This window comes from Dasypus novemcinctus, chromosome 6, assembly GCF_030445035.2.
Source record: "Dasypus novemcinctus isolate mDasNov1 chromosome 6, mDasNov1.1.hap2, whole genome shotgun sequence".
Lineage (NCBI taxonomy): Eukaryota > Metazoa > Chordata > Mammalia > Cingulata > Dasypodidae > Dasypus > Dasypus novemcinctus.
Window position 1 is genome coordinate 69,644,997 of NC_080678.1, and position 22,946 is coordinate 69,667,942.

Here is a 22,946-nt window from a genome sequence, read left to right on the forward strand (position 1 = left end):
CAGCAGGAAGAGCATCAGTAACCATGGGAACCACCAGGGACCAAGGAACAGGCCACTTCATCAATGGGCGGGCACAGGTGGGAGCCCCAGTAGAGCCAGGTAGGAGGGATTTGATTTAGAAATGTGATCATTTATTGTGCTCTAGTGCCTAGAGTCAGTTTATATATCTTAATAATATTCACATATAAGAGTCTCATAAAGTTCTTATCCATTTGATTCAAGGGATTCCCAACCCTATTAGGTGAGTCACTACTTGACTGGAAAAGAAGGAGCAAAGGGAGGCACATGAACCCGCTAGAGATGGAGAACTACTTATAACTGACATGAAGGTGAGTCTTGAATGAAGAAGTTCAATCCATGCCTAAAAGAGTCACATCAAAAAAGGCCATTAGAGGGACTTCAAGGCAAGATGGCAATTAAAGCACAGATGGTTTGGACTCCCCTTTACCAATGTCTCACTCAAATTATCCTGATTCTAAACGATAGCAGGCTCCACAACAGTATCAGAAACTAAGGATAAGAAGTAGCAAAATATTAGAGATTGGAAGGACTTCTGTCAAATGCTCTCCTATGAAGCCACGTGAGAAAAATCACTGAGACCAGCAGACTGCCCATCTCCACAAGGGGAAGTAAGCAGGTGTTTACTGCTGCAGACGCCTGTAATTTGGAGTAATGGGAGCTGGGCTGACTTGGGACAAGGTGGAGAAAGCAAGTTGTGTATCCAGTGGAAAGCCGTTAGGAATCTGGCATGCTACCATCAGCATGGAGTAGTCTCAACATTTGTTCCTGGGAGTGGATAGACCAGATAGACAGAAATGAGCATGAAAAAGACTCTTAATGAGCCCGTTTTGTTTTGCTTCTTCCAACCAGCCCAATCAGGCCCTTTAAGTTTCAATACTGACAGGAGATCTAAATAGATCTAAATAATCCTGTGGTGGGAATGGAGGAAGGAGAAACTTTCCTAAGACTGGATATATGTGTATCTTCAGTGGCGACATTCTTCACAGTTGTCCTTATCTCACCCTCAAAGTTTGTCTGAATTGGCACGATATTGAGAAGCTTTGCTTGTCTGCTCTGGAACTGGGTTCCTGGGTTTCCACAGATTTCTACTTTGGACTCTGACAGAGCCTAAGGTTATCCAAGCATTCTGAACATACTTCGATTCATGGGCGGCATGAATCCTTTTTTTATGTGGATGGGGTAAATAAGGACCGCCATTCATATGGTCTATTAAAAATACTGAAGCATAAAAAAGGACAAGCAATTACCTAAAGACATAGAAGAAAGGGCTTCTATGAAGTAGATATGCTATAACAAAAAAGGAAAATTGAAAAACCCTCCCTCAAAATGGAAAGAATGGCCAATGAAAATGAGGGACAGAAGGAAAGAAAAATAATGGGACAGAAATTACTAGATAAAGGGGAGACTACTGAAATGCAATCTCCTTGATAGTAAGGGTTCATGAAGAACTAAAGGAGCAAAGTGTGATTTAAAAGAACAAAATTTTCCCAATACAGAGAGAAGAAGGAGGAGGGCGGAAAGAGTGGGAGAAGGAAGAAGAAGGGAAGGAAAAGAGAAGAGGACTCCAAATCTACACATTTCTCCCTAAAATGTTTAAATATCAATGACAGAAGATAATCATATAAGAATGATTGAGCATCTTAGGAAAACATCTGAAATCAATGACCAGGGAAACAGACTTGGCCCAAAGGATAGGACATCTGCCTACCACATGGTAGGTCTGCAGTTCAAACCCCGGCCTCCTTGGCCGATGTGGAGCTGGCCCATGCACAGTGCTGATGCACGCAAGGAGTGCCCCATGCCCAAGGAGTGAGCCTCGTAAGGAGAGCCACCTAATGCGAAAGAAAGTGCAGCCTACCCAAGAATGGCACGGCACACACGGAGAGCTGGCACAACAAGATGATGCTACAAAAAGAAACAGATTCCTGGTACCTCTGATAAGGACTGAAGTGGTCACAAAAGAACCACAGCGAATAGACACAGAGAACAGACAACTGAGTGGAAGGGAGAGAAATAAATAAAAAATAAATCTTAAAAACAAAACAAAATAAAATCAATGACCAAAAATGTTCTTCATAAAGAAGTACTAATCTTTATGACCACAGATGTCCTCAGGAAACTATCTCATGACAATAGAACAGAACATACGGAGCCTTGAAAGAAAAAGAACATAAATATCAATTTGACCTGGTTCACAATTTTGTTTTGTGAAGGCAACATTAAGCTATTTTTAGAATCAAAGGCTTAGGGAGTAGAAATCCCAGCTTCCCTTAAGGAATTTAAACTGCTCAAATATATTAGGCAGAATACCCAGTAATAATTTAAAAGTAAAAACTAAAAAAATGGGAATTTTAGTTTTAAAGAACTGAGGAAGTAAAAACCAGATGAAAAATATAAGATCAGCTTGCATAGTTATTTTGAATTGGGTTGCACAATTACATAGAAAACTTATCTGTATGATACATTCTAGCTGGTAAGGGGAAAAAGGCAATTTCTAGACAGAAAGATACAAAAACAAAAAATTTTTTTAGAAGTATAAGGAGAAATTCCTTAAAAAAAAAAAACTGACATAGATGAAAATCAGAATACATCTATGTCAGACTAAGAAAGCAAAAATGAAAAAATAACACAGAGGATTAAACAGGTAGTAGGGTTAAATAAATAGATAACCCTCAACTTTTTTAATCCTCAAAAAAAAGAAAGAACACCTTCTTTTCACAAGTTCTTAGCACATTTGCAAAAGCTGGCCACATAGTGGGTCATAAAGACAAAGCTCCTCCAAAGATTAAGTTGAATTAACCAAATTCTCTGGCCACGAAGAAATAAATGAAGGTATCAAAGGAAAAGTTTTAGAACAGCAACAGAAAATTCAACTACTTGGAAATTTTACAAACACTTTTTGACATAACCACCTAAGGAAATAAATTTACAAATGGAAAACATTTTAAAAACAAATTTATTTATCATATATTAAGAATAAAAAAATAAAAAAAACATAAAATATATGACAAGTGGGAAATATTTAAGTAAGGTATTTGCTATGTGATCTTGGACGCATTACTTATATTTCCCAAGCTTCTGTTTCCTTATCTGTAAACTGGGGTAATTACCTAATTTAACGGGCTGTTGTGGAGATTATTAGATACGGCTTGCAAAAGGTTTTAATTACTATGCCTAGTACCAAGAGAACACTCAATTAGTCCTCTTAAGATTTTCATTATTTAAAATTATGTTTAGGATGAGTTTGCAATAAGAAAGAGAAATGCTAATCTTATATAATATTAAGTGGAAAGGGCATGATAGCTAACTGAAAAAAAGGTTGATCAAAGCTAGACAGAGTAAACAAACGTGTAATCTGAATAAAATTGGAGCTCTCCATTCTCTCATATTAAGTACTCTCTCAGGACAGTGACACATCTGAAAGAAACAGATGTGACTTTTTAAAAGCCTCGGAAACAGCATGGGTATTTAAGAATACAGAGGTGCAGATTGCATAGCATGTCAAGTAACCTGCAGCAAAACTCCTGAAAAGTCTCCTTAGAACTTTTCCCACAATTGGCCCCTCATGATAACTGTTCAGACTGGTTGGTCTCTCCCCCTTTTAGGGCCCTGGATTTTACCCCGCAGGGGCTTCACTCATCTTCTCTTACAGGGCTAGTAGCCTTTGCTCTCTGCTACCCTAGCGGGCATTCTCGTCCACTACCCCATCAGCATACAGATAGAGCTTCCTTGGGACCCAACCTTTGGTGTTGGTGGGTTACTAACGCGTCAATACTTAAAACGAATAATTGTCTCTGTCAACTCGGGGGAAATGACACCAATCCTCCCACACCCAACAACAACACTACATGGAAAATAAATTGGAAGGAAGTACACTAAAGAGATAAAAGATTATTGCTACGTAACGGGACTATAAATTGTACCTGCCCTTTTTCTGCTTTGCTTTAACTTCCAACTTTTCTAAACTGCACAATTACTTTTTTTTTTTTTTTAAATCAAAACCTAAAATATAATTCACATCCTATAAAACTCATCCTTTTAAAGTGTACAATTTTCTGGTTTCTAGTATATTCATAAAATTGTGAAAGCATCACTACTATATAATTCCAGAACATGTTTATCACCCCAAAAAGAAACCCCATAGGCATTAAGCAGCCACTTCTCTATCCCTGGCAGCCACTTAGGATTTGCCTATTCTGGACATTTCACATAAATGGAATCATAATAGTGTTTTGTTTCAGGCTTCTTTTTAGCATAATGCTTTCAAAGTTCATCTATGTTGTAGCATGTATCACTATTTCACTTATTTTTATGGCTGAATAATGTTTTTATATGTGTTATTTCTATAATGGGAAAAATATTTTAGCTTTAAAAATATTTAATAGGTATATAAGTACAACCCATGATTGTTAATTCTGCTAAGAGTACACTGATACAATCCTACAATGATAAATGATTTTTGGTGATGCATAAATTATTTTTCAAAACCATATATTTATAAAGCATGGGAGACTGCTAAATGTGTTTTTTCCTGACCCAAGCTCTCAAAAATAAATAAATAAATAAATAAATAAAAGCAACAAAGGAATCTAAAAAAAAAGGCAACAAGGAATCTAAATGGTGTCTTATTGACTATCAGACACAGAAATTGAATCATATAAAGAGATCAGGGCAGCGGTATTGGCCCAGTGGTTAGGGTGTCCGTCTACCACATGGGAGGTCTGCGGTTCAAACCCCGGGCCTCCTTGACCCATGTGGAGCTGGCCCATGCGCAGTGTAGATGTGCTCAAGGAGTGCCCTGCCACGCAGGGGTGCCCCCTGTGTAGGGGAACCCCACGTGCAATGAGTGTGCCCCGTAAGGAGAGCCGCCCAGTGCGAAAGAAAGTGCAACCTGCCCGGGAATGGTGCCGCACACATGGAGAGCTGACACAACAAGATGACGCAACAAAAAGAAACACAGATTCCCGTGCTGCTGAGAACTACAGAAGCGGACAAAGAAGATGCAGCAAATAGACACAGAGAACAGACAACTGGGGTGGGGGTGGGGGGGACGGGGAGAGAAATAAATAAATAAATAAATCTTAAAAAAAAAAGAGAGAGATCAGTTGTGGACATCCAGAACAATTACATACAAGTTTATCTTAAAGAAAAACTGAAAAATTCTTGGATGTTAAATTTCAAATTTTCAAAAAGAATACTTAAGGTAACTGAAATGAGTAATTTTAAGAAATTATTTGGAAACCAAACACCTGAAATATTCTGTGGCAACCAATTATAGTTAAGACATTTTAAGCTTGGAGTAATGTAATTCAGCTTTACATTCATTAAGAAGAAAGAAGTTCCAAATTTGTTTGTACGTGTGCTGTAATATCTATTTGTGTACCTGCAAATCATACACACACACACATACACTCACAGTGATGTACCTTAGCACATGAATCTAATGTTATATCCTTTACTTGGAAAGGTGGATTTGTAGACATTTGTCATTACAAGGGAAATATCTTGATCAAAGTTGACATAGGTAGCTCAGATAAATTAAGGTTTCAGTGAAAACTCACATTTTGTACATGAAGGATTATCCAGAGACATAAAAAACTGGCATGTTTAAAACATACTGAGATTTTAGAGGGTGACCAGAAGTGGTGGTCTGTTGTTCTGTTTCTTGAATTAGGTGCTGGTTATGCAGGTATGCTCAGTTTGCAAAAATTCATCATGCTGTATACTTATGTCACATTTTTCTATGTATGCGATACTTGGATAAGTTTTTTAAAAGTAAAAAAGCATAAAGAATAAAATCTATAGGAATAAATTTAACTAAGGATATAAAAGAACTTGTAAACTGAAAATTACAAATTCTGATGAAAGAAATTAAGGATGACCTAAATAAATGGCAAGACATCCCATTTTCATGGATTGGAAGAGCTAATATGTTATTGCCTAAATCAGTTACAAATTCAATGCAATCCTTATTAAAATTCTAGCAGCCATTTTTTGCAGAAATGGGAAAACCAATCCTCAAATTCATATGCAACTGTAAAGGCCCCAAATAGCCAAGACAATTTTTAAGAAGAACAGGGTTGGAGGACTCATGTTTCGTTATTTCAAATAGTATCAAAAAGTGACAGTAATAAATGCAGTGTGGTTTTGGCACATAGACAAATAGATCAGTGAAACAGAATTGAAAGTCGAGAAACAGACCCACACATACATCCATGGCCAACTGAGTTTTGACAAGGGTGCTAAGTGCATGCAGTGGGGAAAGAATAGTCTCTTCAACAAATGGTATCAGAAAACCTGGATATCCATATGCAGAAGAATGAAGTTAGACCTCTACCTCATACCATATTAAAAAATCATCTCAAACATAAGGACCTAAACATAAGTGCTAAAACTATAAAGCTCTTGGAAGATAACACAGGTTCAAATCTTCATGATTTGGGATGAATCCAGTAATGAATTCTTAGATATGACATCAAAAGCAATAACAACAAAAAGAAAAAATAGGAAAATGTGATTTCATCAAAAGTAAACCTTTCATGTATCAAAGGAAATTATCAAGACAGTGAAAAATACAATCTATAGAATGGGAGAAATAGTTTTAAACCATATATTGGACAAGGGCTTAATATCCAGAAATAAAAAAAAAAACTTTTACAATGTAAAAACATAGACACAAACAACTCAATTAAAAAATGGGCAAAAGACTTGAATAGACATTTTTCAAAGAAGATATACAAATGGCCAATAAACACATGAAAATATGCTCAATATCATCTGCCAGTAGGGAAATGCAAATGAGATACCATTTGTTACCCACAAGGATGGGTATTATTTTTTTAAAAAGAAAAATAAGTGTTGGAGAAGTTGCAGAGAAATTGGAACATTGGGGCAGTGTTGGTGAGAATATAGAATAGTGTAGCCACTGTGGAAAGCAAGTGTTCCTTAAAAAGTTAAATATAGAATTATCATTTGACTTGGCAAAACCACTTCTAGGCATATATCCAAAGAGAGTGAAAACAAGGTCACAATCAGATACTAATATACCAATGTTTATAGCAGAATTATTCACAATTGCCAAAAATTGGAAACAACTGAAGTGTCCTTCAATGAATAAATGGGAAAAAAATGTGGTATAAACACATGGTGGAATCATCCTTGGCCTTGAGAAACAAAATGAAGCTATGAGACATGCTGCAACATGAAAGAAACTTGAAAACATTATGTTCAGTGATACAAGACGCAAAGGGGAAAAAAATGTGTATCACTTAGATGACTATAATATGAAATAGCAAATTTACAGTGATAGCAGATTAGAGTATGGGAGAAGGTTAGGGGAAGTGGGGAAAGAGGGCTTTTTTTTTTTTTTAACAAACAAGAAAGTTGCAAACAGGAAAGTTTCTGGGCATTAACTACAGAAATTCTGATTCTGTTTGTCTTAACTGGAGCCTAGGAATCTGGACAATAAGCTTTCCTGGTGATTCTGGTGGGAGTGATCCATGTACCGTATCTGGGCAAACACTTCTCTAGAGACTCTCTCATTGTTCAATAGTTAATAACATTTTGAAAATTCTTCAGAAACTATAAAGAATTACAGAAATTTCCTCTGGATCCTGACATAATAGGAAAAAAAAGCAACATATCCCTACACATTGGTTTTAGGATTTTAGAGGTTCCATCATCCTAATGTGGGTGACTCTTAGCCAAGAGCTGGATCAGGAAGTTTGTCAAGAATGGGAATTAAAATGTTGGTCAGGACTTTCAAGAGATGTCAAGTTGAAATGCTTGTGTGAAAAAGGTAACATCAATTCTCCAGACTACACATGAATGAAAATCCACCCTCATGAAAAATGGTCTCCACATTGCTCTGTAGTAAATTGTTCATTGAAGTCATTCTTTAAAGAGGTCACAGTGTTAACTTCAGAGAAAGACCACTTGCTGTGAAACATTCAGAAATGTTTAAATAAAACAATAGCATTTAAACATTTATGAGACTCTAATATGCCAGTTAAGAGTTGGTTATGCTTTGATTCATGCAAATGAAGAAACTTTTTTTTGGTCAGGATTTCCTAGCAAAGTAAGGCCATAAATGATAAAGTGCTGATGGACAATAAACTAGATCCCCTTAAAGTCTTTATTTTACTAGATGTTATTGACTGATAAAAATGAATAGATCCTAGCTAGTATTTTCAGGACATGTTCTTACTCTTCAATGTTAGGAAGAAATTATGACATTAGAGGTTGTACATTTTTATAAAGCAGGATGGGGCATTGCTTGTGGGAATAGAAAAATGTTACCATTATTCAGGAATGCAGCTACAATTTTATGTCAAAAGACTTTAAAATGTCCATAGTTTTTATCTAATTCTAAGACTTTATTCTTAGAAAAATAATTAAGGCATACAAAAAGATTTCATTCAAAGAAAGTTCATCATCTTACTTTTTGCAGAACAAAGTATTGCAAACAGCTTAGAATTTCAACCACAGGGGATTGTTTTAGAAATTACAATTCTATAGAATGGAAAAGAATACAGCCATCAAAAGTAACCTTATAGGGAAGCGGACTTGGCCCAGTGGTTAGGGTGTCCATCTACCACATGGGAGGTCTGTGGTTCAAATCCCGGGCCTCCTTGACCTGTGTGGAGCTGGCCTACGCACAGTGCTGATGAGTGCAAGGAGTGCCCTGCCATGTAGGGGTATCCCCACATAGGGGAGCCCCACACGCAAGGAGTGAGCCTTATAAGGAGAGCCGCCCAGCGCGAAAGAAAGTTCAGCCTGCCCAGGTGTGTTGCTGACAACAACAGAAGCGGACAAAGAAGAACACACAGCAAATAGACACAGAGAACAGACAACTGGGGGGGGGGGGGGGAAGGGGAGAGAAATAAATAAATAAATCTTAAAAAAAAAGTAACCTTATAGAAGTACAATGCCATAATAAGATGTTTGATGAAAATGGAAAAAAAATCACAATTTACCATTTGACACCATTACTTAAAAATTATGTATCTAAATATAGACAGAAGAATTTAGTATAGAAATATACCAAAATATTAATGCCAACATCTTTTATATTTAAGATTATAGTTGATTTTAGCTTTTTTCTTCTTGCTTATCAACATATTCCATTTTTTCCCCATAATGAACGTGTGTTATTTGTGTATCAAAGAAACTACAAGAAAGTAAGGGTGGGGAGGAAGGAAAACTAGGGAATAGTATGTTTATATATGTGAGAGTATATTTTTCTTTCGCTTTGGAGAATTAATATCTACTATTAGCTTTTTCTCTGTGTACTTGAGAGCTTTGTGTAAATTTCCTTTCATATGGCAGGAAACAGCCCCACTGTTACTAGAACCTTTCTTTAAATTCTGATCATCATTCCACTCACCAACAGTACCATCTTGGAGTTCCCGGTCATTTAGCTCCCTTACTTATATCAAAAGAAATAACATCTCAATAGGTTCAAACACAGAAAACACACATAAAAAACTCCACTGCTGCTCAGCCTAGAACAATGCAACAATCTGCTGATCATTAGGTGCTGGAACCAGCCACTGGGAAGAAGACCTTACTGTCTAATCTCTCCAGATCAAGTCATGAGACTTTGAGAGGTTTCAGTTCTCATGTTAGAAGACTGTCCCTGGTCCACTTAAAGTAAGTTGCTATTTTAAAATACTAGAATCTGAAATATTTAAGGGTTCACTATTGATTTTTGTTTGATACACACAAAGGAAAACAATTTTCCTCACTGAGGCCTCTTTCCAGGAGCCTTAATGATCAGTTGCCCAATTTAGCCTCTGGCTCCCTGTCCACCATGTCTATTATTTCCCCATGCTTACTGATGTGAGGCCAAATCTCATCCCTATTTAGAGTGTGCATACAGATGTCTTGATGAAAGGGGGAACCTGTATTGAAAAGAGCCAGGAAAACATGCTGTTATGAATGTAAGCACATGGCTTAATGGTTTATGGTACAATAAGTACATTCACACAAAATAATTAATGGCCTTGGTCATGTGATATGAGAAACAAAAGAGAGGAAGGGGAAGTAAGCAGAGAAGGCAGTTAAAAGATAAGCTGCTCATTAGACTCACTAGAAGAATTTGTTTTAAATACTGTTGTCTGTACAAGATTGATCTAGGCAGTAATATTCACAATAATCAACAACTGGAAATGAGCCATTAACAGAATGGCTAAATAAATAATAAGTTGAGGACTATTCATATAATGGGATACTACACAGCACTAAAAATGGATGAACTTCTGCTATATACATCAAGGACCCAGACACAAAAGAGTACATACTATATACATTCATTCATATAGAGTTCAAAACAGGCAAAACCACTACAGTATTAGAAGTCAAAATAGTAGTTACCTTGGTTGGGTAGTGTCTGAATAGGGACATGAGAGGGGTTTCTGGGTACTAGTACTGTTTTGCTTATTTAGGTGCTGGTTTTGTGGATGTGTCCAGATTGTGAAAATTCTTTAAGTTGTATATTTTAGGATTTGTGTATTTTTCTTTAAAAGAATGACTGGGCCCTCACATGGACCATGGACCTGCTAAGAGTGTAGATGAAAAGTTCCTGGTGTATTCCAATGTACAGTAAAGGTTGAGAATCACTGCACCAGCCCTTCTGTATCCAGTGGTGTGCTGAAACTAGGCCTTACCAGCTTACGAGAGCCAATTGTTGGATTTTCAGGAATTTTGTAAATCTGTTATTAAAACAGTGCTAATACTAACAATTAGATGATAAAAACTTACAATTAAATAAATTATACCAACTAGAGAGGTAAGGAATATTCAAGTCATCAGTTCATAATGGTTTTATCATTTTACCACTATCTGCATTTATGAGGAAATTTATATAACTTTTATCAATATTGTGGAACTGCTACGCAATGATATGATACTGTGCCTCTTTCCAACTTCCCACGCTGTCACATAGATAGCTTGCAAGTGTCCATTGTAAGCGAATTTACACCATGGAAATCTGGAAACACTACAAATCAGGGTTAGCTTAATTTTTCACTTTTTTGTCTGTTCTTAAGAAAATGGTGAAAAAATGTTAATGATGCAAATTAAACTTAAAAGTGCATTATCTGTAGCTGTTACATTGTGAATAGCATAAAAATCTTCCTGGTTATCTGGTTCAGCAAAGAAACCAAAATCATTCATATCAATGATGAATGAGTAGAATTCTAAAATATGTCTTCATTGTTTTACTTTTGTCCTACTCATTAACAAAAAGGAAAATATCAACCAACCTTTATATAGGAACTACACCTGTCCATATGGTGTACCATAGATTGGCTATGGATAGAAGTATTCAGCATATGGAATTTACAATAGAGTATTATATATCTTATTTGTAAATGATATGCTGAACATCCTTTATGTTGTAAAATTTATAATCGACTTATGTATATATATATATATTTGCATGTTTTGTTTTTTCTGGAGAGCTGGTTATTTTACCAGCTATCATTGTCTCTATTCCTTCCACGTCTTAAGAGGCCATTATTCTCTATCATGATATAAAAAACAAGCAAATTAAATAAGATGGCCTCTAAGACATGAATCTTATCATAAGATACAGTAATGGTTGTATTTTAGAACCTCATTACTCAAGTGTGGGCTGCCAAACAACAGCAGTGGCATCCTTGGGGAGAGTGTTAGAAATGCATAATCTCAGGCTCTGCCCAAGAACTCTTGAGTCAGAAACTGTATTTTAATAAGATGCCTATGTGATTGGTATACCCATTAAAGTTTGAGATTTAAGCATAATTAACTCCTTAGTATGAACTGAATTTGAGATTAGTAATAAGGTTAAGATACTCTAGCAATTGGTGATTTATAAGCATCTTGCCCCAGTTTAGCCACATTACAGTACTGGGCAGTACACATAATTGCTACATCTAAACCTGAAGAAAAGGATTCACATCTGGTGATAGATTTTTGCCAAATACAAAGAGGGAGATTGCACCACCAGGAAAATAAAGTCTCTTCTTGGCCACTTGGATTTCTGATAAAAAGAAAAAAGACACAACTAAGGAAAAAATCACAACATTAGTTTTCCTCCATGTACATGATGGAGAGGATATGTTGCCAAACACTTGGTTCCAGAAGTCCAAAGCAGGGCATCAAGTGCCACGTGACAAAGTGTGTGGCAGCTGGGGAGAGTAGTGTGACAAAACATTTCCCAGACATGTAATTTAGGACAGGGTAGTTATCAAGTGCCAAGGGTGAAAGGGGGAAATTGTAGTGTTTATGCTTTTTCTATCAATATATCATGACAAAAAGAAAAGATAGGGCCAGCACAAAGAAAATATTCAACACTAGAGTTAATTGAAATGGATTTAGGAAAGCCTCATGTGTTTTGAAATTGAAAGTAAAAATTTTCTACTGGGGATAATATTCTCTGGAAATATTTTTTGTTAGTTGGTTGAAAATTTAGTAGTTGCTTCGAGATGCAAGGAAGGGTCCATGTGGAAAACACATTAGATACTCAGTGTCTGGAAGAAAATGAGAGCCACAAATCTTCCCGAGGTGCTTGCTATTAGTTTGTGGCAGAAACGGAAGGAATAAAATAATTGAATTCAAGCAAACCTTGGCAACCTTAAGAGTATGAAGAAAACAAATGTCATTGTGACTGGGTCATTGGTACCCTGAGAGACCACTGGGCTTGTTTTAACCCAAGAAAAAAGGTTACTATAACCATTCCTCTCAATGTTAGAATTAAAATGACTCTAGTGATTTAGGGGAAAGATGATATGACCACTCTGCATTACAATATTCTTCTTTCGAATACTCCAGGGAGACTAAGAAGACAACTAACCATTATTGAGTACCTACTACATGCTTTACACAGGTGATTTCATTATGTCCTCATAATCCTCTGAGGGAGGTTATACTGTTCCCATTTTACGGATGAGGAAAATGAGATCCAAAGAGGTGTTTCACCCAAGTCACATAGCTAATAAAAAGAAGAGCCCATGGACAAAAATGAGAAGCTCCTAAACAGATCGTTGAACAAAGACAGCTTGGAAGAGATCAGAGCGTAGAATTTTCTTTTAAATAAGAGAAAATGGCTGTTCTATCTTGGGGTTGCTGAGATAAGTATCTTTACACTGTTGGAATCCTTTTATCATCAGTTTCTGGACATGTCTTAGGTCTTAGACGTATTTCAGACTTGACGGTTGTAATTTTGGCTAAGTTGTAGGTTTTAGAAAACTTGGCACCTTTCAGGCAGTGTTAAATAATGGAAGTAGTAGTGGGCTGGGACTCAAACCAGGGTTCAATTCAGGCTGTGTCACTTACTAAGTCTGAGAGTAGGCAAGTTACATCACTTCCCTGGGTTGTAGTTTTTTCATCTGTCTGAGGTTGCACTAGATACCCTTAAGGATCCTTCTGATTCAACCTTTAAAAATTCAACTGTTAATCTTTAAGATTGTGACTAACATTAATAAATATTAGAAATGACCTGAAGGGCTGGCAAATGTGTTCAGGCAAGCCTGCTACATGGTTCAAGCTATATCCAAAAACTCCTATACTCCACTTATCTTCAGGAGTAAACCTGGAACAAAATGACTTTAAGTGTTTTCTCTAGGACATCATTTAGGGGGAAAAATGTGCATATATATATATATATATATATATGTATATTCAAGTTCTTAGGCACGGTTGTTTGCAAATATAAGTTTTGTCTTCTATTAGCTCTGTGACTCGACTTCTCTGAGTTCCATCTCCTGCTTCTGTAGAATTGGAATTGATAATGAATATTATCTGTAAAGCAACCAAGTGTCTGACATCAAGTAGGAACATAATACGGGCTAGTTATTGTTATTCCAGCAGTTGTTAAGGGTTTTGTCTATGGTTGGGTAACAATTCAGAGGACATTTTCACACAGAGGGATGGAGACGGATCTCATAACCTCTTTAGCACTGGGAACTTGCCATTAACATATGTCTATGCAATTAATAAACTCAAAACTCAGAGTGGAGAAATGTAATTGCTCCTTCTAAATCTAGTGACATCTCTTTCTTTCTATGTAAAGCATTATTATTCACTCATTTGTAGATAAAGCCTGATCAGAGACATGTTGGTGCACTTGACTGGACAGCTGGAGGAATATTTGAAGACAAGATTTGTCCTGGGACATCTGGAAAAAAATCTAGGCTTTATTTTCAGTGTCTTTATTTGCTAATATTTCAATTTCTGCCTGTGTGCAGGAACAATAGGTTCCAGGAAGAGAAGGAGGAGGTAGCTTCACTTTGTTTATAAACTGAAAAAACAATTCCCATGCTGACACATAAATAACCAACCATATAAACATCCCATCCATTTGAGTGATTACCTCTTACTCCCAAAACCTTTCCCTCTCACTCCTTCCTCCATCACTCACACACTCCCCCTCTCCCCTTCTGACTTACACTTTTTGTGACTTATTTTCCTTTCTCTCCAAGTTGGGTTTTGGTGTTGTGGGTTTGATGGGAAGCCTGAGTGGAAAAAGAAGATGTACACAGGAACCAGATTCACTAACCTGTATTTTTAGAACCCTATTATATGAAGCCAAAATGTGACCTGCAAATAACAGGGGATGACACTGTTTTCTAAAAGGAAGACCTAATCTTCTAAAAGGAAGATTAAATATTCCTCTGTATTTTACAGTTAAAATTTTTGAGTGGAAATACAGCAAATTTTCAATGTTGCAGATTTTTTTTTTTATGTACTGGGGCTGGGGATTTAACGCAGGGCCCCTCATATATGGGAAGCCAGTGCTCAATTGCTTGAGCCACATATACTCCCTTCCAGACATTGTTAAGATGACAGGTCATGCATATTAACCAAAATCTTCTCAAGTTCAAAAAAAGCAAACAAATGATGGGTAATTAGAAATATCATGTTAATTCTAAGGTCTCTTTTGGTATTAGCATTATATGATCCTGAGTATAATTTTACTGCTTTAAATCATTATAGTTTAATAGTTGGTATATTAATATTTTTTATGACATATCATTGTCACAGCTAACCATATGTTGGTTGAGGATAAGGTCCTAGCTTCTAATGGGATCTTCTCAATATAATATTACTCTTATGGGACATATGATCTATTTTGTAATGACCCACTTTGTAACAACTTTTATAGAACAATACTGTTATAAGACAGCTTATAACCATCTTTTAAATGCTTAAAAATTATTAACTAATTAAGCTTCTAGTGCTATTAGCTCAAGTTGGGGGTATAAGTACATTAAAACAAAGATATTGCAGTAACAGATTTCTTTAGTAATTTGTTCCCCATTTTATTCTTTATTATCCCTTTATGTATTATCCCTTTATATATATCTTTATATATAAAGATATTCTTTATATCCCTATTCTATTCAACTGTTACAAATTATTTTACAAAAAGGAGGAGAATTAAGGAGAGGGAAGGATCAGGAGAAAGTTGACAACTCAGGCAAAAACTGAATATGTCCTGCTTAACCTTTAGATATTGGCCATTTTCAGTTTTTGATTGGGATTTATCTATTAGGTAGCAAATCTATGTGGTACCTTTCAGACAAACTGAAATTTCAGAAGGAACCCAGTACTTTAAGCATCATGCAAAATTTTATACTCTCTCAAAGATGTTTTGCAGATTTAAATAGTTCTGAATTTAGTTATAATGCTTTTGCAGCAATATTGTCTTTGATTTGAGATACTATGATTAAGTGATTCTGGAAGACTTTGTTAGGTTGCAATTTTACATTCTGTCTCTTCCAAAGTCTTCTCTATCTACATAGACAAAGAATGTGCTTCGAAAAAATTTTTCCATACATAGGTTACATAGAATTGCAGTTATTCCACAAAGTGTAAAATGCTGAACATCTTGTAAATGTACTATTGATTTCCCCAATTTAGCTTTTTGCCATATATGATCTTGACTTATTCTCTAATTGTCTTTAAAAACTGTTTTACTTAAAATAATGGAATTTATTATTTTGCAATAGCTGGATCATTGAGTGTTATTATATGAGCTATAATAACCAAGTTACCTTAGTCAAGTCCCTTAAACTTTCTAGGCCTCATTGCTCCTACTGGAGAAGAATTTGTTTAACTGGAGAGTTTAGGAGTAAAACAGAATTTGTTGTTGTTTAGTCCTATTTTTGACATTTACTAGAGGTATGAATCAAACATATTATCTAATCTCTCTGTACTTTCAATTCTTCACCTGTCTTTTTGGGATAAGGAATCATTTCACTTCACAGGGATTTTCTGAGGCAGAATGAAAATATAAATGTAAAGAATACAGCACATTACTTGACTCAATATGGTTTGTGCTCAGTAAATGAAAACTATTATTATATAAATTTTTTTTCCTCTTTTTTCTTTTTTGAGGTACTGGGGGCTGGAGATTGACCCTGGGACCTTGTGCCTGGGAAGCCAGCACTCAACTACTAGGCCACATCAGCTCCTCTGAGGTGGCTTTATTTATTTTTTAATTTTATTTATTTATTTTAATTTATTGAAATATATCACTCATACACAAACATACATGAACAATAAATGTATAATAGTTGTGAACTTACAAAACAAACATATATAACATCAAACAAACATATATAGCATCTCACCCTACCACAAATAACTTGCATTGTTTTTAAACCTTAACTAATGATTAAAGAGCATTGTCAAAATATTACTACCAAAGTATTTTCCCCCTAACCAATCTGATTATTATCTTTATATCATTTATATATGAACATACATAAACGAGTGTATAGTTAAAGTTGTGAACTTACAAAGCAAACATGCCTAACATCATACAGGGGTCCCATACATCAACCCTCCACCAACACCTTGCATTGTCATGACACGTTTCTTACAAATTTCTTTATTTTGGTTTGATGTGTGCTCTTTTTTTCAGGTGGCACCAGGAACCAAAGCCAGGACCTCCCTTGTAGGAGGCGGGTGCTCAATCACTTGAGCCACATCCTCTCTCCTGTATCAAGTTTCTTCCAGGGCTCTGTGCTAAGATTAGGAAAGAAGTAAAAACGTAATGATCAAGTACCTAGACCCCTAGTATCTTTAACTATATAGCACCATTTTGATCCCCAAAGTAAAAAAAAAAAAAAAAGAAAAGATTTATAAAAGACAAACCAAGTCAAGGGCGACTCACAGAGTAAACAGAATAATTTTCATTAACATTGAACTCGTGATGTTTGTAATTGAGTCAATAAGGTAAATGACTAAGGAGTTTATTCTGAAATGCATGCTCAGAACTAGACACAGGATGTCATCAATCTATGGTTATGGGTTTGCACAAAGACAATGACCTAGCTTGCTGGAAGTGAAGAAAAGAACACCCTGCTCACAGCTGGGCATGCCTACAAAAGAGACACTATAAATCCTACAAGCTGCCAGGAGCACATGGGAAGCCACTAAAATGTTCAACATACTTTTTTTTTGTGGTTTGTTTGTTTGCTTTTCCCTCCTAAAAGGGAGACTCTGCTTTACTGTTGCTGTCAGTATCAAAGTGACATTTATTTGGGTCAAATCCTTACTGAAATAGCTAGGTGAACATTTGTAAGAATATATTTTCTGAGCATTTGGGGATGATATTAAGAAAGCATTTGGCCACAAACCAATGGGTGGGAACAAGGAAAACCTTACAGGCATTTTAAAATACAGAAGTAACAGAAGTGGACATGCTATTTCTCCAAAACAGCATTTTTAGACAATATAATCATAACTAAAAGACCAAACAAGTCTGATTTTTCCTATTAAACTATATTTGCCCCCAGCTAATAAGTTGTATCATTGAGACAATAACACCAAATCACTTGTGTTTCTCTTTCTACCTCTGTTATCAGGTACAACCCTATGTACTTAAGTTCATACTACCCTCAAAATCTGGTAAAATCTATGGGCAAATTTAGAAGAATAATGATCATGATTTTATTGCTTCCTACTGATTTTTCAAAGCCATCACTGGGATGAACTGGATAAACCCTTTCTCCACTAATATGTTTAAATATGATCCAGCAACCTCCAAGGAAATCTTGTTTAATATGATAATTTACTGTCCATTCCACCGTTAGAGCAGTTTTGCAGACATTATTTAAACAGAAGAGCTTGCATTTATTTTCTAGTAACCCATGACTGCCTTAGGTATCTAAAAGTTATTGGAAACATAATAAAATTCCAAGTTTCAAAAGAGTGTCTGTAAGCATATTCATCAAAGTATGTTAAGAATTGTCTAAAGCTTGCCCAGACCAAACAAACAAAGCCTAGTAGTTATGTACTACCTATTGATAAGTGAGAGGAGTGTTTATCAAAGATGAAAACCACTGATAATTTAAGAAAACAGTATTGTTCTTGCAGTTTAGAGAGACTACAGTACAGTGTGAATATGTAGTGGAGGAGCCCCCCAAACCTGTGAAACCTCAAGCTGGCTATCTGGACTGGGGTCCAGCAGACGTTGGTGAATACAGCAGGCTGGAGAAGTTCAAAGTTAGGGCGACTCTTCTAGTATCGACTTCCTAGATCTTCCTAGATCTGGGTATATATACCAACCTTCAGGCATCCCCGCCCCCCTCCTCCCCCCCTCCAGCAAATGTGTACAGTCAGCTCAAAAGGCACAGCTTGTGTGCTGACGTGCAAAGCCAAGTCAGAACCCTGCGCTTGGCGCTCCCTCTTAACTTTCTGGCTTTTCCAAGTCTAAATATTGACATTGCTCCTCAGTTCAGATGTTTGATACTGCTGGGGATAGAAGTGTCACAGCTAACATTGCGATCTAATACATTTTTACATAGCTGTGTCTTCCTTTCACTTTTTTTTGAGGGTGTCTGTGGATTGGGTTCCCTTGTCTCCACATCTCCCCCCCCCCACACCCCTCCACTTGTTCTCCCCGACAGCTGAACACAGAGACAAGGTAAGGTGTTTTGCAAACCCCTCATGGCACCTCTTACTGTTGTCACAGCAACTCAAAACAGACTCCATAGCCACGGGGAGGTGGGAAGGGGGGGAGGGGGGCCAAACTCTGGGCTGACCAGTCAGTTCTCGTGGGGATGCAAGCGCCATAGCGGCTAGCGTATCCCCCCTTTAAGTCCTCGGCTCCCCACCACTGTCCTTCGAAGGAAAAGAGCCCTCCTGTAGGTGCGGCACCACCCCCTCCCTGGCGCACCAGCCTGCTAAGGGTGCCTGTTATATATTTTCTCAGTTTCAAGTTAGGAGTGCGGCTGTGAGGGTGCTCCTAGAAATCTTTTCGGCTTGCCTTTATGTGGGGTCCCCGGCCTCGCAGAACGGCGAGTGCGACCCCACGGTTCGGTCCCATAGCTCTCTCCGGACCCTGCTGGCCGCGTGGCGCGGCCCCGGGCCCCCGCATGCCACCGCTGAGGACGGGGCGGAGGGGGCTGCGGGGCGGCTGCTCGGAGAAGTTTCATACCGTAGCGCACTCACGACACAGAACCTACCCTGAAGCCGAGCGAGACGCGAGCTCTCTCCGCCTTCAAGGGCTGGGGGGAGCAGGCAAGGGGGCGCCACTCAGCAGCAGCCACGACAGCGCGCGGTCGCGGGTGCGCGGGGCCCCTGCGCGCGGCGTGCAGCCCGCCGCCCAACTTTGCACAAAGGCAGCATGGCACTGCCTCGTCGTGGGGGCTCTCCCCGCGCCACGGCCGCGAGTCCGGGGCGAGAGAGGCTCGCCCCTTTCCACCCCCAGCCCTTCTTTTCTCCTCCTGCCTCCTCCCTGCTACCAGGCGGGGCAGAGGGGCGGAACAGAGCGCCCGGCACCTAGCTTCGCGGCGCTGGCGGCCGCGGCTCGCTCGGTGACGTTAGCAGCCTTCGCGGCTATTTATATCCACACGATTGGATTTCATTCATGAAACCAGGGCCTGGGTGTCTGTGCGCTGGGGCGCGGGTTGCAAAGGTGCCTCAGTTTTACGCAGACCCGGGAAACCCGTGCTCGGAGCCGGGTTGCCACAAGCCTGCGTAAACACGGGAGACCCCAGCCCTTCTTCCATGCTGCTCGGCGGGGAGGGTCAGGGCGATCTGTTTCCCAGTCCCCTGTCCCCACCATCCCACCCATTCCCGCACATTCGCGGGCCCTGTGTCCCGGGTTCTGGAAAAAGTTGGGCCACTAACCGGCTGGGCAGCATTGTTTTCTTCCCCCTGGGAACTGACCGGCCGCGGACTCCGAGGGAGGACATTGGCTTTTGTTTCAAAACCGAGCCCAGCTGCTGACTAAGGGCTGCGTTAGCCCAGCCTCCTGCTCCCCTGGGCAGCTGCACGTGCTGACAGGCTACCCGATCCCGGTTACCTTTTTTTGCGACTTGCCTTGTGGGCTCCCTGCTGGGGGCGTAGACAAACACCGGCTGTCTCTGACCCAAGCAAAGCCGCGATTTACAACCTCCTACAAATGGCAGAGGAAGGAGGTGAAATTGACTTCTGGCTACTCCGAATTCTTGAAAGCCCATGACAGCCCATTCCTCCACGTAAAAAACGCTTATTCTTTCAGGCAGACTGTGTGAGCTCTGAGGACAGGATCAGGGATAGTTTAAATGCCACCATAGAACAGATACTTACGGAATGTCTATAGTATGTCAGGTACTTTGGGTCGTGGTGAATACAATCAACTTAGTCTCAGCTCTCAGGGAGCTTTCAGTCTACTTGCTAAAACTAGTGTGCCTTAAAGCCCCTCACTCCCAGCCTGTAAACAGGCAAGTGGGGGATAAAGCTACGTGTTCAGCTACCTTAAGGGATTTATCCATTTAAAAAATCTTTACTGAGGAGGCAGTGTATTAAGTGCAGGCATACAAAAATGGCTACGATGTGTCCTTGCCCTCAGGGACTTCTCTGGTTGTTGTTTCTTAGATTTTGAAGGGTTGGGAAAAAGAGAGCTATATTCTATTGTAAGGATTATTTTTTGTGTGTTATTCCCTGAAAAGAGAACATGTGAAAAAGTGCTAAAAGCAAACAAACCCCTCTATTCTTCAGTCTTTTTCCCCAGAACTATCTTCAGTTTTCCAGGTGGAATATTCTCCCTCCCTAGGATTCCCGGATTAGTTTTGGTCCATTGAGTATTCTTAATATTTCCCACTAGTTTACATTCTCCTTGGAGGGAAAGGCCTATTTGGTGCTCTCTGAACACCCCAGAGATTCCAGGACATAATGGAACTCAATGTTTTTATAAGTAAGCAGTCCTTACTTCACTGTCTTTGGAAACAGTTATCAGGCTCTAATCTTTGGTATTTGGAAGAGGTGGTAGTGAAAATCAAGTATACTGTTTACTTTAAGAAATTCAAGACAGTTACATGAGGGGGATAGTCATTCACATAACACAAAACTGAATTCCCTTAGTCTTTTTAATAACGACTCCATTTTGAAAGATTTAATCAATATATATCTTTTCAGGAACACAATTCTTGGGAAAAGTTAATTAACCCTGTTCACTCCTAGCAGTCAGTCTTCCTCATTGCCAGCAATTTCTCTTCAGGTTGTCCTGGAGCCAAGAAATAAGGTAGAAACGCAAAAGAAATGGGAACCAACATGTATTATAGCCCTCACATGTGGCAGGCAATGGGCTAGGTGCTTTGAAACATGTTTTCTCATTTAATCCACAGCAACTGATGAGGTAGAGGCTATTATCATAACCATTTTATAAATGGTGAGGTAAGTAATTGCCTGAGGTTTTGACAGTTGCATTTGCACTTGGATTAGCCTGTCTCCAAACCCACAGTTTGTACAGTGTAATCCTGATTTTATCACTAAACTGCTTTTAACATCCTGTCTTTGGTCTTTCCTCAGTTTCCTCTACTACTTCAGTTAAAAAATAAAAGAAGTTAAGTGGCTTGTTTCTCTTAAGCAATAGGCATTACTGGGACCAGAAATTTAACATTTCAGTGAAATCCTACCTACATTTCAAAGATCCCAGTTGGAAGGCTTACCCTTTAGCTGTTGCCTTATACCCCTAGAAGGTGCTAAGACCGGTCAGGCCTTCCAAAAGGAGTTCCTTCTAGAAGGATAAAGAACAATCAGTTACCTAAGAATCATATAATGGGATGCCTATGCTTTGGCAGAGGAAAAGCTGTTCTGAGAACTCTTTCCAAACCAGGGCAGTGAACTGTGGGAGAAATTGCTGCAAATGGTGCTATGCAAACTCAAATTTTACATATAAAACTTCTTATTCTGGAAAAGTTGGAGAAAATACAACAAGAAGTATAGGCAAAATCTGGGCAACAGGAAAGGAAAAAAGGGAACAATAGTAAATGACCCCTAAAATCACTGCCATAAATGTTTCCTGCTCTTTGTCTCAGCACAAAATACATATCTGTAGGCTAAAATTATTACTTTTTAATACAATAATGTCCACTTTTAATAAATATAAAAATTGTATATTTAAACACTTTCATGTTTGTACTGTACAAATGTGGCTTACAATTTCTTGACAAGATTTTATGGTAAATATTTTACCAAAGTCACAGGATTAAAAAAAATCCATAATTAAGATACAGAACTGTTCTACTATCATGCAAGGACTCCCTCAACCATTAATCCATTCTCCATCTCTATAGTTTTGTCATTTGAGGGTTATTATATAAATGAGAGCTTACATTATATTATGAGATTGACTTTTTTATTAAGCATAATGCCCTTGAAGTCTATCCAGATTAAGGCATAAATCAATAGTTCATTCCTTTTTATTGGTGAGTAGTATTCCCTGGTATGGAGGTACCAGAATTTTTTCAGTCATCTCCCCATAAAAGACATTTATTTCTAGCATTTTGTTATTGTGAATAAAGATCCTACAGACATTTGTGTATAGGTTTTTGTGTGAATATGAGTTTTTATTTCTCTGGGATGAATGCTCAGGACTTTGATTACTGGGTGGTATGCTAAGTTTTTTTTTTTCTTTCTTTTTAAAAAAATATTCTAAAGTTTTAAAA

At 38.1% G+C, this 22,946-nt stretch overlaps 1 protein-coding gene across 8 annotated transcripts in view; it reads right to left on the minus strand.

Annotated features, from left to right (window-relative positions):
- The window catches only part of RHOBTB1 (Rho related BTB domain containing 1), a 69,985-nt gene extending 49,565 nt beyond the window's left edge, over nt 1-20,420 (minus strand). Inside the window, exon 1 of one of the 8 annotated variants that reach the window (XM_071215808.1) lies at nt 20,321-20,420. The gene's annotated coding sequence lies outside the window, so the exon portion shown is untranslated. Of the gene's footprint in view, nt 1-19,478; nt 19,829-20,145; nt 20,246-20,320 lie in introns of those variants that run through there. The other 7 variants (XM_023584038.3, XM_071215809.1, XM_004476336.5 and 4 more) reach the window with 7 other exon arrangements.
- Nucleotides 20,421-22,946: the final 2,526 nt, after the last annotated feature.